This window comes from Phascolarctos cinereus, unplaced genomic scaffold (assembly GCF_003287225.1).
Source record: "Phascolarctos cinereus isolate Bilbo 61053 unplaced genomic scaffold, phaCin_HiC Scaffold_5;HRSCAF=322, whole genome shotgun sequence".
Taxonomy (NCBI): Eukaryota; Metazoa; Chordata; class Mammalia; order Diprotodontia; family Phascolarctidae; genus Phascolarctos; species Phascolarctos cinereus.
The window spans coordinates 462,238,268-462,251,387 of record NW_027555958.1 but is presented as its reverse complement, the minus strand read 5'-3'; positions in this window follow the sequence as shown (position 1 = coordinate 462,251,387).

Here is a 13,120-nt window from a genome sequence, read left to right as displayed (position 1 = left end):
AGTCACCATCCAATAGTTTTTGGGGACTGCAGATATTTCCTTGGGACACACACTCGGATATTTACCAGAATTAGGGAAGGAGTGGGCAAGGGGAGGGGCAGCTAGGTGACACAGTGATAGAGCACTGGACTGGAGTCAGGAAGACCCATCTTCCTCAATGCAAATTTGGCCTCAGACATTTACTAGCTGTGTGACCCTGGGAAAGTCCTTTAACCCTGTTTGCCTCAGTTTCCTCATCTGTAAAATAAGCTGGAGAAGAAATGGCAAACCAATACAGTATCTCTGCCAAGAAAACCTCAAATGGGGTCATGGAGAGTTCAAGGCCACCGAAAAAACGACTCGTCAACAACAGGGTTCCCCAAGTTGGGTGGAAGATTGAGCCCGTGTGTGCTCGCCGAAAGCGGGGTGTTTCAGCTTAAGCACCGGGTGGGGGAGGGCTGGAGGCCTTAAGGGTGAAGCCATAATGGGAAGAGGGGGGAGGAAAAGGGAGAAGGGGGAGGGTCAAGCGAGGAATGGAACGTTCCGCTGGGAAAGCGGCCGGGCCTTTCTCAAGCTCACTTGTAGCCTCTCCGAACTTCATTGAGGAAACCTGCCGGCCCGCTAGTTAGTCAGTGTGACATTTCAGTGGGGCCCTCCGCCACCCGGGCTGAGCTGTGGGGCTGATCCCCAGATCCCCAGATCCCCAAAGCTTCTCGGCCCAAGCTCGGGCTTCCCAAAGGCGACTTTGAACAACAACAACAAGTCGTTAGTGTGAGCTCACTACAACCTACTGAGGATTCTTCCCAAAGCTACTCCCGCCCCCAAAATTTCATTGAAATTGCCCTACGCGCTGGGGAGCCGCAGAACGGCGGGGAGGGCAGGGGTGTGTGTGTGTGTGTGTGTGTGTGTGTGTGTGTGTGTGTGTGTGTGTGTGTGTGTGTGTGTGTGTGTTCTAGAGACCGGCAGAGAGAGAGGAAATGATGCGTCTGCCTGTCTGTTGAGCACTCCTACCAATGTCTATGTGTGCAGCCTCAGTTTCCTTATCTGTCAAACTAAAGGGTTGGACCGGATGAGCTCCAAAGTCCTTTACAATTGTAAATCTATCATCCTATGTGTGGGCGACTGTGTTAGTGTGTCTCTGCGTGTATGTGCACGTGTTGGGTCCCTGGGCCTGTCACCTTTACAGGGCTCCTTTTGAGTGTGTAAAGGGCACTGACTCTGGAATCGGAGCATCTGGGTTCAAATCCCACCTCCAAAGCTTACCACCTGTGTGACATTGGGCGAGTCACTTAATCTCTTGATAAGTTTCCTTATTTGTAAAATGAGAGAGTTGGGCTAGATACGGCTAGAGGACCTGTGGCCCTGCATCTATGCTCCTGTGAGAGGCTCCCTGCCTCCACTTCCCCGCGATCATCTCTCTCTCTCTCTCTCTCTCTCTCTCTCTCTCTCTCTCTCTCTCTCTCTCTCTCTCTCTCTCTGCTTCTGTCTCTGTGTCTCTGCCTCTCTCTCTCTCTGTCTCTCTCTCTGTCTCTCCCTCCCTCTGTCTGTCCGTCTGTCTCTCTCTGTCCCTCTCTCTCCCCCCTTCTCTCTCTCTCCCTCTCTCTCTCTGTCTGTCTCCTTCTCTATCTCCCTGTCTCCCTCCTCCCCCTCCCCCACCGCTGTTTCTTCTTTCCCACTTTCTTTGGAAAGCCAGACTGCTCTCAGCTAAATCTTAGCCTTCTGGATCTCTCCGCTACCTTCTCGGAGATAGCAGGAGAGATCTACACCTGGGGTCTGCTCCCTTCGTCCCTAACCCGGGCCGGGCCAGCCCAGCCCAGCCCAGCCTGGCCCACCATGCACGGGAGCTGCCCTGGTGGAGTTACGCTGGATTAAACTCGGGCCACAAGGTGGGAAGCGGAGTTAGCCCCTTGCCGTGGCTCCTCTGAGCTCACGAAAGCCGTGTCAGTCTTTCTGCAGGTGTTCAGAATCACCGTCTCAGAGCCGGACGGGGCCTCCAGGCCCATGCAGTCTCCGCGCCCGCCTGAACAAGTACTTCTCCAGTAGCTTGGGCAAGAGAGTGCCCAGTTCTTCTCTTTTAGACCTTCAATGGTGGGAGCTCACTACCTTTCCTGACAGCCCGTTGGCCGCTCAAAGAAGGGCTTCCAGGTAGGAAGCTCACTCAGCCCTTCTCTCGTGGGAGACAATTTTTCCAGTGCTGTTTGTGTGTTCCTTGCCTGAGCTCCACACCAATGGGGAAAGGCAGCAAGTGATGCTTGGAAAACCCAACCAGAAGGGTCACTTCATTCCGGTGGGATCCCAGAGAGCTCAGTCCTTCCTGAACATGTCCGCCCACACCTTCCCCTTTTACCCGCGGAACAATATTGGACACTAGAGGGCGCTGTGTTAATGTCCTACTGCCTTGAACTTGGGAGCCAGGGGAAATTCGAGGTGCCTGGTTGGAAGTCTATTGTTGAGATGTCAATGAAAATAAAATCCATTCAGAAAACGAGAAGAGGGTGGGAAAGGGACTTAAACCACCCCTCCCCAAACACACACATCCCGTGAGACTCCATTCCAGTCTCTGGGTCATGTCTCCTTGGAGGGTGTACCCCATTCTGGGGTAAATTCCTCCATACGGAAAACCTGTCTTGGGGGCCTAATAACACCAGAAACAAACCCTTCACCTCTTCTGAGGCTCAGTTTCCTCACTTGTACCATGGGGATCATCCTGACAGTTAACTCCCCTGCCCTGTTGGTAATAGAATCCGGAGCTGGGCAGGACCTCAAAGGCCATGCGGGGTTCAATGCCCAGGAAGGGAAGTGGACCAGGTAATCCCAGGATCACACAAATGGGAAGTTGCAGAGCCATAATTAGAATTCAGGTTCTTGATAGTTCCAAATAACGCCTACTTCCACCATACTAGAGGTGGGGATCATATAGAATAACTCCATGTGAAGCATTTGGTAAACTCTCACAGCTCCAAGTCACTGGCATTGTTGAGACCACTGTAATAGTTCAGTGGTATCCAACTCAGATAGAAACCTAAACCCTACCTGAGGGTCCTTGAAGGCAGCATATTGACTCAGAAAGCCACATATTCACATTATCTATGTTTTATTATATTTTTATTTATTTAGTTAAATATTCCCCAGGTACATTTTAATCTGGTTGGGGCAGCATCTCTGAATGTTGTTGGCCACATAACAGCATTTTTGACACCTTCAGTGTAGTGCATTGAGTCAGAGTTCAAGAGTTCAAGTCTTGGCTTGGACAGTGCTGGCTATATGATCCAGGAAAGTCTGTGCTCCAGGGAATTCTGGGAGACTATGAATTACATTAGTGGAGGAAGTTTCCATATTGGGAGTTCCTCACACTGGTCCTAGAATTGCCATTGCTCTTATTATTGGGGTTGAACTTGGAGATGACAAAGTATTTAATTTTGAGTCAATCAATAAATCAACCAGCATTTATTAAGCTCCTACTGTGTTCCAAGCACTGTACAAGATACAAAATTTCAAAAAATTGAATAGCCTCTGAAACTTGAATTCTAACATATGGGTGGATACAAAGTACGTACAAGATAGGTTCAAGGAGAAAGCACTAGCACCTGGAAGAATCAGGAATGACTTTATGTAAATAGTTTTATTTGATCTGAATCCAGGAAGAATGTAGGAATTCTTAGAGTCAGAAGTGAGGAGGGAAGGCATGCCAAGCTTGGGAGATAGACCATGCAAAGGTGCAGAGAGAAGAGGTAGAGTATAATACGTGACCTACATTCAAATTTCACCTCTGATGTTTGCTAGTCGTGTGAGCCCCGGAAATCATTTCCACCTCTGGAAACTCTCTAGGACATATCTAAGCGTTCATGGAGTGGGTTGTCACACTAAAAGTTCCCACTTCAGCCAAAATCATACACCCTTTCTGTCTTCTAATGAGTGGAAATCTCTTTCCTCATTCCGGCTTGCCATTAGAGAGGGTGTTAGTGCCCTGGGAGAAGTCCTCCATCAGATCAGAAGTGGACTCCTTGAGAACATGCCCCCTCCTCTATAACTCAACCATAGGAACATATCTGCAGGCTCTACTAGATTGTGAAGAACTAATTCTCCACCCCCACCCTCAACTTGTGTAGAATACTTTAAAATAGCCAAATGCAGGTCTTCAATGAAAATGAAGCTTGACAGTATACACTTGTCACTAAGCTGTGCTAGACATGGTGACTTCCCCTCATTAGAGTGATGACTTGGGTTGAGAACAGGAGTCAGAGAGAGAAAGCCACTCCAACACGTGCCTGTTGATCTGCATAAACTCCTGTGTACCAGATGGCAAAATATAATGACATCTTAAACAGCTAATTGCCTAAACCTTGTAATGCAGATAATTGCCCAACCAAAGTAGGAGTTAATAGTTTCCCACTGTATTGCCTGGCTTGAGATGAATCCTTAAGGAAAGTTGTGACAATCCTAACACAGGAAAAGTTCACCAAGCAGTAATTAAAAATGAGCCCATAAATCATTTGACTTGCAAACCCCTAATTACAGGCAGAAGAACTAACTGCTTTGGAGAGATCCAAAATTTATGGATGGTTACATGATATCATTTAAGGCCAGTATTTCATCAGTGGCCTCCTGGAAGCATATTCTAGGAAAGGGATGATGGAGATAAATCTCATTGTGTCCTAAAAATACTTTTATGTGAAAGAGCCTTGCGGTCTTTTGGGGAGAGATGGGGTATGGGGAAGATTCATGGTCATCCCCAAGCACTTGTAATGTTTTTTTCCCTCCCTTTTCATTAGTTTTTTATTTACTTCTTTAAAAATCAGAATTGTTTTTAATATACACAAGTCCTCCTTTGTAACAAAGATTTGATTCAAACCCAACTAGCAAACTGACTACAAGTATCAGTGTATTCCATACCTGTAGACCTCTACCCATCACTAAAGTGAGTCTTCCCTTGCTGTCCACTAAAAGGAGGGTTAGTTAGAGTTGTGGGACTGGAAGGGACTCAAGGGTCAACAAACAAGAAAGGTAGAAGGGAACAAGCATTTATTAAACATCTGCTCTGTACCAGGCACTATACTAAATGCTTTACAAATATTATCTTATTTGATCTTCACAACAACCCTTGGAGGTAGGTGCTATTATTATCCCCATTTTACAGATGAGGAAAGTGGAGCAGACAGAAGTTAAATGACTTGCCCAGTGTTACACTGCTAATAGTTGTCTGAGGCAGGATTTGAACTGAGGTCTTCCTGACTCCAAGTGTAGCTTTCTTCCAACTCCCTTATTTTACAGATGAAGAAATGGAGGAAAAGTTTACTTATTTTGTTGGCTTTGTTCTGTGCCTCTTAGACTCCATTCACTGATAGATTTTGACCTGGAAGGGGCCTCAGAGTTCATGTGATCCAACTGCCTCATTTTACCAGATTAGGAAACTGAGTCCCAGAGAGCTTAAGGAACTTGCCCAATGTCACACAAATAGTAAATGAAGAACCTAGGATTTCAACCCAGCACCTCAGGTCTAAATCCAGCATTATTTTTACCTGTAATAGTAACTGCTATTCCTGATAATAATAACTAATATTAAAGAATAGTGAGAATTATTAACAAAGTCAGTAGTAGTTCTTTGATATTTTAGGGGATCTTAATCTGGGGAAATATTTATTTCCCCAATGTTTACAAAGTACTTTACTTTACACTTAGTTGGTAAAATTGGTCCAGCAGTCCAAGTCATTGATCCAATTCAATTTAATTCAATTTAACCTAGCTTACATTTACTAGGTACCCACTTTATGTCAGTAACTATGAAGGATACTAAGGATACATACTCAAAATAGTTCCTGCCCTTAAGGAGCTTACATTCTGGTGTGGATACAAAACTGGGAGAGATTGATTGCCAATACCATAAATTGTCATATCAAAATTTTGAATTATTTTAATAGGATAGGGCACTGGGCCTGAACAAAAAAGGTGAAATCCAGCAAGGATAATAATAGTTCTCCTCAGATACAAAATGCAAATTGCACAGACACAGAATCTGGTTGACGATATTGGGAAAAAATCTGGGGGTTTAGTTGATCACAAACTAACCTGTAGAGACTCCAAGTCATTTTTGATTCTTCCTTGTCTCTTGTCTCCCAAGTCTGATCTGTTGCCAAGTCCTGTAGGTTCTCTCTCCACAGTATCTCCCACACCCCAGTTACAACATTTTAATTCAGTTCTTTTCAGCAAGCACTTACTGAATACCTACTATGTTCCCAAAACTGTGCCAGGCTCTTTCAATATGGCTAGAAGGGACCTTGGATGTCACTCCTGATTCAACTGCCTCATTTGATAGATGAAGAAATCATGGCTCAGAGAGCCCAGGGCATTGGCTGAGTCACACAGCTCTGAAGGGTCAGTCAGGGAATTGACTGCCATTGCAATCACCCTAGTCCATAGTGGAACGACCTATTCATTTTTATTAATGAAGACCCTGGTCCTCAGTTTCCTCCATTACAAAATGAGAGGATTTTGCTGGATGACCTTTTAGGTCCCTTCCAGCTCTAAATTTATAAATATATGACTTTTAGAATCCTTTTTTTTCTTGGTTTCCTTCCCACCCACCCCCAATTATAATAAAATCAGCAAAAGGACAAAACTGGAAGGGGTAGATAGAAGTTGCAAAGAGGTAGATTTAGGCTTTACTTATGAAAAACCCAACAATTTTCCAGTAGTCAGAGCTGTATGGAACTGGAATTTTGGGAAATAGTGAGCTCCTTATCACTGAAAATCTTCAAGCAGAGCTTGTTGGACCATTGGTCAGGGATGTTGTAGAGGGGACTCCTGACTGAGTAGCAGTTGGACTCTCTGGCCTGGGAGGTTCTCCCTTGTGTTTTCCTTGTATTCCCAGAGGCTGGTAGTGAGTTGCCCATAGTTCTTTATAAATAGGGATGTTACAAAAGGGCTTCTTTGGGAGGTGGGGGTGGGTCTAGGCTGGGCCAGAGCCTAAATTCCTATTCTGCTTGGATGTCCTGTAATTCTGTGGCATGGTTGTTGATTTGAAATACTTCTTTGATTGATGAAGATAAACCTTTCAGTTTGTTGAGGGTTAATGCTTTCAAGGGGCCAGGTCTGCATGAGACAAGTACAAAAGGCAATGGAGAGGACAACCGAGAGGGAAACAGCCTGTGACAGCTGCCTCTTTGTCTTTCTCCCAAGAAGTAAACATTGTCCAAGTTCTTGCTGCATTGCAGCAGAGCTGGGGATAATAAAAGTCCATTGCATTTATATAGCTTTATATTTTTTCAAGCACTTGCTCATACATTACATGCTCTGAAGACAACAAATGCTGGGTGAATACCTTATCGAGCTGACAAGCCTGGGAGGGAGACAGGGGAGGGATTATGGCCCCATTCTACAGAAAGGGAAAGTGAGACTCAGTTAATTCAGTTATCCAACCCTCCACAACTAGTTAGTGCTGGAACAAACCCAAGTTTCCAGAATATTTTCCTCTAGATTACTCTACAGAATATGCAATGAACAAATATTGGAGGAAGGGATTCTGAGATTTTTTTTTGTCTCCAGAAACTCAAATTCTTTGGCTATGCCTTTGAAAATCTTTTATTATTTTAGGAATGTGACTTTATAAGAATGCTTTGGCATTTTTAATGCATGTACTAAGTAATGGCTAAATAAGCCTGTATGAAGTGGCAAGTGTCTTATTGGGAGTCAGGGGTGAGGGGATGAGCCTGAAGCCCAGGAGGCAGGGGCTTGTCTGAAGATTCCATTTTCCTTGGCACTTAGCATAATGCTTTACACATAGTAGACACATTAAAATGTTAATTGAATGAATAAATGAAAGAATGAATGTGGTCGATATAGTCCCAGTTTTGCAATCTTTCATGTGACCTTGGGCGAAACAGCTCCCCTCTCTGGGATTCAGTTTCCCCATTTGTAAGATGAGAAAGGGAAAGACGAAATTATCCCCAAAGTCCTGTCCTGTCGAGCTCTAAGATTCCAGGATCTACAGAATGAGCTAAGATAACTGTGGCAGCAAAGCAATTGGGCAACAGAGACGAGGGAGGAACAAGTGTGGTCAACTCATTGCGGAAATGCTGAGAGGAGAGAGGGACCAAGTGTGAGCACACTAGCCCTCTGTCATTGGGTCCTGACCCCAGTAATTCTGTCTCCGTTGTCCACCTGGACTGATGGACAAGAGATGTGCACTTTCATTATTCAGACTGCATCAATCTGAAATTCTCTCTCTCTCTCTCTCTCTCTCTCTCTCTCTCTCTCTCTCTCTCTCTCTCCTCCCTCACTCTCTCCTCCTTACTCTTTCCCCCTTTTCCCTCTCTCCTTTCTCTCCCTGTCCTTCCTCCCTAGATCCTCACCCTGCTTTTTTTCTCTCTCTATCTCTGTTTCATCTCTCTGTGTGTCTTTCTGTCTCTATCTCTCTCATCTCTTTCCCCAAATATGTAGGGGAGGGTCAGCTGGGACAGGGATAAAGGGAAGGAGAGAGGAGGCAGTGAGGGTTTCCAGAATTCTGCAGAATGATATCAGAATCCAAAATTTCCTTAGTCAGTGAGAATGGATATCAGAAGAAAACAGAAAATGGGTGTCAAGCTGAAATTCAGGAGAGATAAAGGCCATTGAGTTACCATAGGATGGAGATGGAAGAGCCCTGAAATGTCACCTTTCTTCAAGGACACTCTGTGTATGACTGAGGCAAAAAAAAAAAGTGTTAGAGCCCTAGTGGATAACAAGATGAGTCAACAATGCAGTTTCTCTCTCTCTCTCTCTCTCTCTCTCTCTCTCTCTCTCTCTCTCTCTCTCTCTCTCTCTCTCTCTCTCCCCTCTCTCTCTCTCTCTCTCTCTCTCCCCCCCCATTTCACTGGTATTGTCAGAAGGTTCTGAAAACATCTTGCATTGATGCAGATAAGGAACTCATCTATAAATTAGTATTAGAAATAAACAAATATCTACTATATGTCAGCTTATAGTCTTAGAGATTATCATCTGAGGAAGAGATGAAGAAGGAAGAAAGAAATGGAGAAAAATGGAAGGAAAGACAAAAGGAAGGAAGCTGGAGAAGAAAGAAAGGAGGGAGGTGAGGAAGGAGGAAGAAAGGAGAGAGGGAGGAAGAGAGGGAGAGAAAAGAAAAAAGGGAAGAAATAACGAAGGAGAGGAGGAAGGAAGAGGGAGGGAATGAAGGAGGGTGTTGGGTTACATAAATAGAAGTAGAGTACAGATTTTAAGACGACCTTTAAAATTTGAGAACAGGGGGCCTTTTAACCCCTTCTCAATTTCTATCACATAGATCACTGCCTATTTTTCCTTTGTGTCATACTCGGTTCTGCTAGTCTAGTTTAAATGTTCCCAGGATGACCTTTCTTGGTCCCTTCTAACTCTGAGAATATATGATTCTAAAAGACAAAAAAACTTGATGGAATGTTAGGAAATGAAGGAGAAAGTCTGCTATATAGCCCACAGCCAAGAGCAGTCCCTCTTCTTGGGCCTCTGGAATTGGTTTTGTTTTTACCAGGCTCCAGTCTAGTTAAATAAGAGCTCCTGCAACTACTCCCTGAGGCAGATTTGGGCTGCAAGATTAATGCAGGATATTTCTCATCTAGGTGTTTCTGGCTTATTATATGAATGGAATGACTGGGATATGGAATAGGGATGTCACTGGCATCACTAATATTGGAAGGTCACTGACTTCCCTGCGACTCGGTCTTGGAAAATTGCTTAGAATATTGACAGCTTAGGTGACTTGCCCTGGATCATACAACCTGTGTGTATTCAAGGAAGGATTGAACCAGGTCTCCCTGACTCTCTAGCTAGTCTGTCATCCTTCCTATTTGTAAAATATTGTACAAATATTAGATATTACTATTATTAATGGATATGGAGAGCATTTAGATATTATCTTTTCTCAATGAATAACTCTTAGAGTGGCCAATTTAGAAAATGGAATTACCTCTGTTACTGAGCTCTGTAAAGAGTCAGTCATTCTGCAAATGTGAGTGGAAATTTTTTTCTGGGAGAAGAAATAAAAGAAGCTTAGACTATTTCTTTTACCGCTTTCTTCAGGGAGAGTGGGCTTGGCAGCTAATATTTTTTTAAGCGCTTACCACGTGGATGGCACTGAGTCTTAGGGATACAAAGAAAGACAAAAGCCAGTCCCCGCTTTCACATCCCCAAGGGCCATTTCATTAGCAATTCTCTGCAAGGTGGAACTATCCAGGATGAAGGCAGAAGCATGGTACTCAGTGGGAAAAGCCTTGTGGTCAAATGCCACTTCCGACAGTAACTGTGTGACAAGGGGTCTCAGTTTCTTCATCAGTAAAATAAGGGGGTTGGGACAAATGTTTGCCGGACCCCCTTTGGGCTCCGGATCTCTGAAGAGAGGAGATGCCTTAGAAGTCCTCTCATAGGGGGCACAGGAAGAGGGCATGAGCAGTCGCTTTGTTGAATAGCCCTATTAGAAAGTCTTTCTTATACTGAACAACATGAACGATATGGTGCAGATGGAGATAACCTTTCAAGTCAAGTTAGTCTTGGAAAACATATAACCTAGAAGGGAGCAGAGCCACATTGTGTGTAGTCAAGGCCCTTACTGGAAAAAAAAAAGTTAGCTTCAGTTAGAAGAAATACATCTCTTCCACATATGGGATATCTATCTCTTGCCCAAGAACTCTCTGTTGTTTTGCTTTGAAGAAAAGGGAGGCTTCAGATAATTGTGATGATGAACATTGACATCATTTAGAGAAGGCTTTAAGGCTCGACAAAGAACTTTACTGAGGATCTCATCTGAGTCTTGGAAAAATAAGGTAGCTATTACGGGATATTATTATGCCCATTGTACAGATAATGAAACTGAACCTCAAAGATGACTCAACTAATGTCAGAGTCAGGATTCAAATGTGGGTTTTCACAGGCTCAATCATAGGATGAGAATGAAGGTAATGATAGGGAAGAAGGACATAGCATTATATTCCCAACACCATACAAAATATTTCACAAATCTTATCTCAGTTGATCCTCCCAACCCTGGGAGATAGGTGCTATTAGTCTCCTATTTTTACAGATGAAGAAACTGAGGCACAGAGAGGTTATGTGACTCACCAAGGGTCACATAGCTAGTGTCTGAGAAAAATCAAACTCAAGTCTTCCTGACTCCAAGTCCGACATCCATCCATTGCACCACCTTACTAATCATAGAATTACAGACCTAGAGCTGGAAGGGCCTTTGGAAGTCAACTAGCTTAACCCTTTCATTCTACAGATGAGGAAAATGAGGCACACTGACGATAAATGACTCAGTCAGGGTCATCCAGGTAGTAAGCGTCTACATGCCAAGTCTAGAATCCCAACCCATAAACCGTGCCTCAGTGCCTCTCCCAGACAAGCAAGGATCTGTCTGTGAGCCCTACAAAGCATTTAGGTGCTTGCTGTCTTCAGTCTATTACATTCTCTTCCTTCTAATAATGCTGGCTATCTGCCATAATATCAATTATTGCTAACAGAGACAGTAGTGATCTCAGCTCCCACTTTTTCAAAATTACATTTTAACAAACCAGAATTCGGAAATCTGACCAGACTCACACACTTTGACATGCTGCATGTTAACATCCTGCTGCTCATAAATCCATGTCTCCATCAGGCCACTGGCTTTAAGACCTGTTAAGTAACCTTCTAATAACAATACAATAAATATTCACCCCATGTAAATGGAGCCCTGCTTTCTCCTGGAAGCCTGGTAGCAAGATATTTTCCATAAAGAGAAAGTGAACTCCCTTCTTCCTCTTAGATTCAAGAGGCAGGACAATAGTGGCAGGAGCTCTGTAGAAAGTGTTAGAAGAACTGGGGGTGATTAGAAAGGAGAAAAGAAGCCTGGGGGAAGCACAAGATTACCAATTGTCTTCAAGTATTTGAAGGGCTATAACATGGGGGAGGGGTTTCACTGGCTTAGCTTTAGAAGGTGAAGCTGGGAGAAATAAAAGGAAATTGCAAAAAGGCAGAGTCAGGCTTGAGGAAAGGAAACACTCACCACCTGACAGTGATTGCTGTCCAGTAGTGGGATGGGCTGCCTGGGGAGATTAGTGGTTCCCCTTCCTCTGTGAACAAAGGCTGGATGAGAACACCTGGGAAATAGTTGTAGGAAGGAATCTTGTTCAGGTTTGGGTTTTTTCTGAGGCCCCTTCTAACTCAGAGATCGGGTGAATCTGTGATTCTGTGACCTGAATTCCATTAGAATGTAGCCTCCTTGAGGGCAGAGACTGTGTGTGTGTGTGTGTGTGTGTGTGTGTGTGTGTGTGTGTGTGTATCTGGGGGGGAGGGCATTTCTTTGTATCTTCAGTACCTAAGACAGTGCCTGGCACTTAGTAGATGCTTAATAAATGCTTGTTGGCGGACTTACTGAATTCCGTCCCTCACCCTCTCCTTATTATCTATATGACAGTGGACAAATCAACTAACTTTTTAATTTCAATCTCCATGTGTTCAAGGGAGAAAGTGTTGGAAAATTAGGATTCAACAGAACATGAGCTGTATGTTACAAGATAGAAATCATGTCGAGGAAAACATATGTATCACTTGTCATTGTTTCAACAATGATAATTATTTTATTAATTTTAATTATTTTAGTATTATTAATAAAACAATAACACTTATCTGATAATAATTATTATAGCTAGCATTTATATAGTGCTTTAAGACTGGAAAGTGCTTTACAAATATTATCTCATTTGAGCATCACCATGACTGTGGAAGGTAGGTGCTCCATTTTACAGATGAGGAAACTGAGGTTGAGAGGTTGTGACTTGCCCAGGGCCACATAGATAATGTCTGAGGCCAGACTGACAACTTCTTAGAAAAATTATATTAACAAGGGAATAAATTGAATTATAATATGTATGATGACTAGAGGCAGTAGGCTAAAGAACTGGTCTTGGCACGAGGAAGACTCATGTTGACATCCTGCCTCTGAGGTGCACATGCTGGCTGCCTGAGTCTGGGCATGTTACTTTATTTCTCAATGTGCTGAGTATCTCTCTAGGATAATAAGTTGGAGGCCAGGTGCTGACAGAGACCAAGAAAGTCATAGGTCTGGTTTTACAAAAAAGCACTTTGCCAGCCTACTATTATCCTATAAATATTAATTGTTGGTATTATTACTACTAAA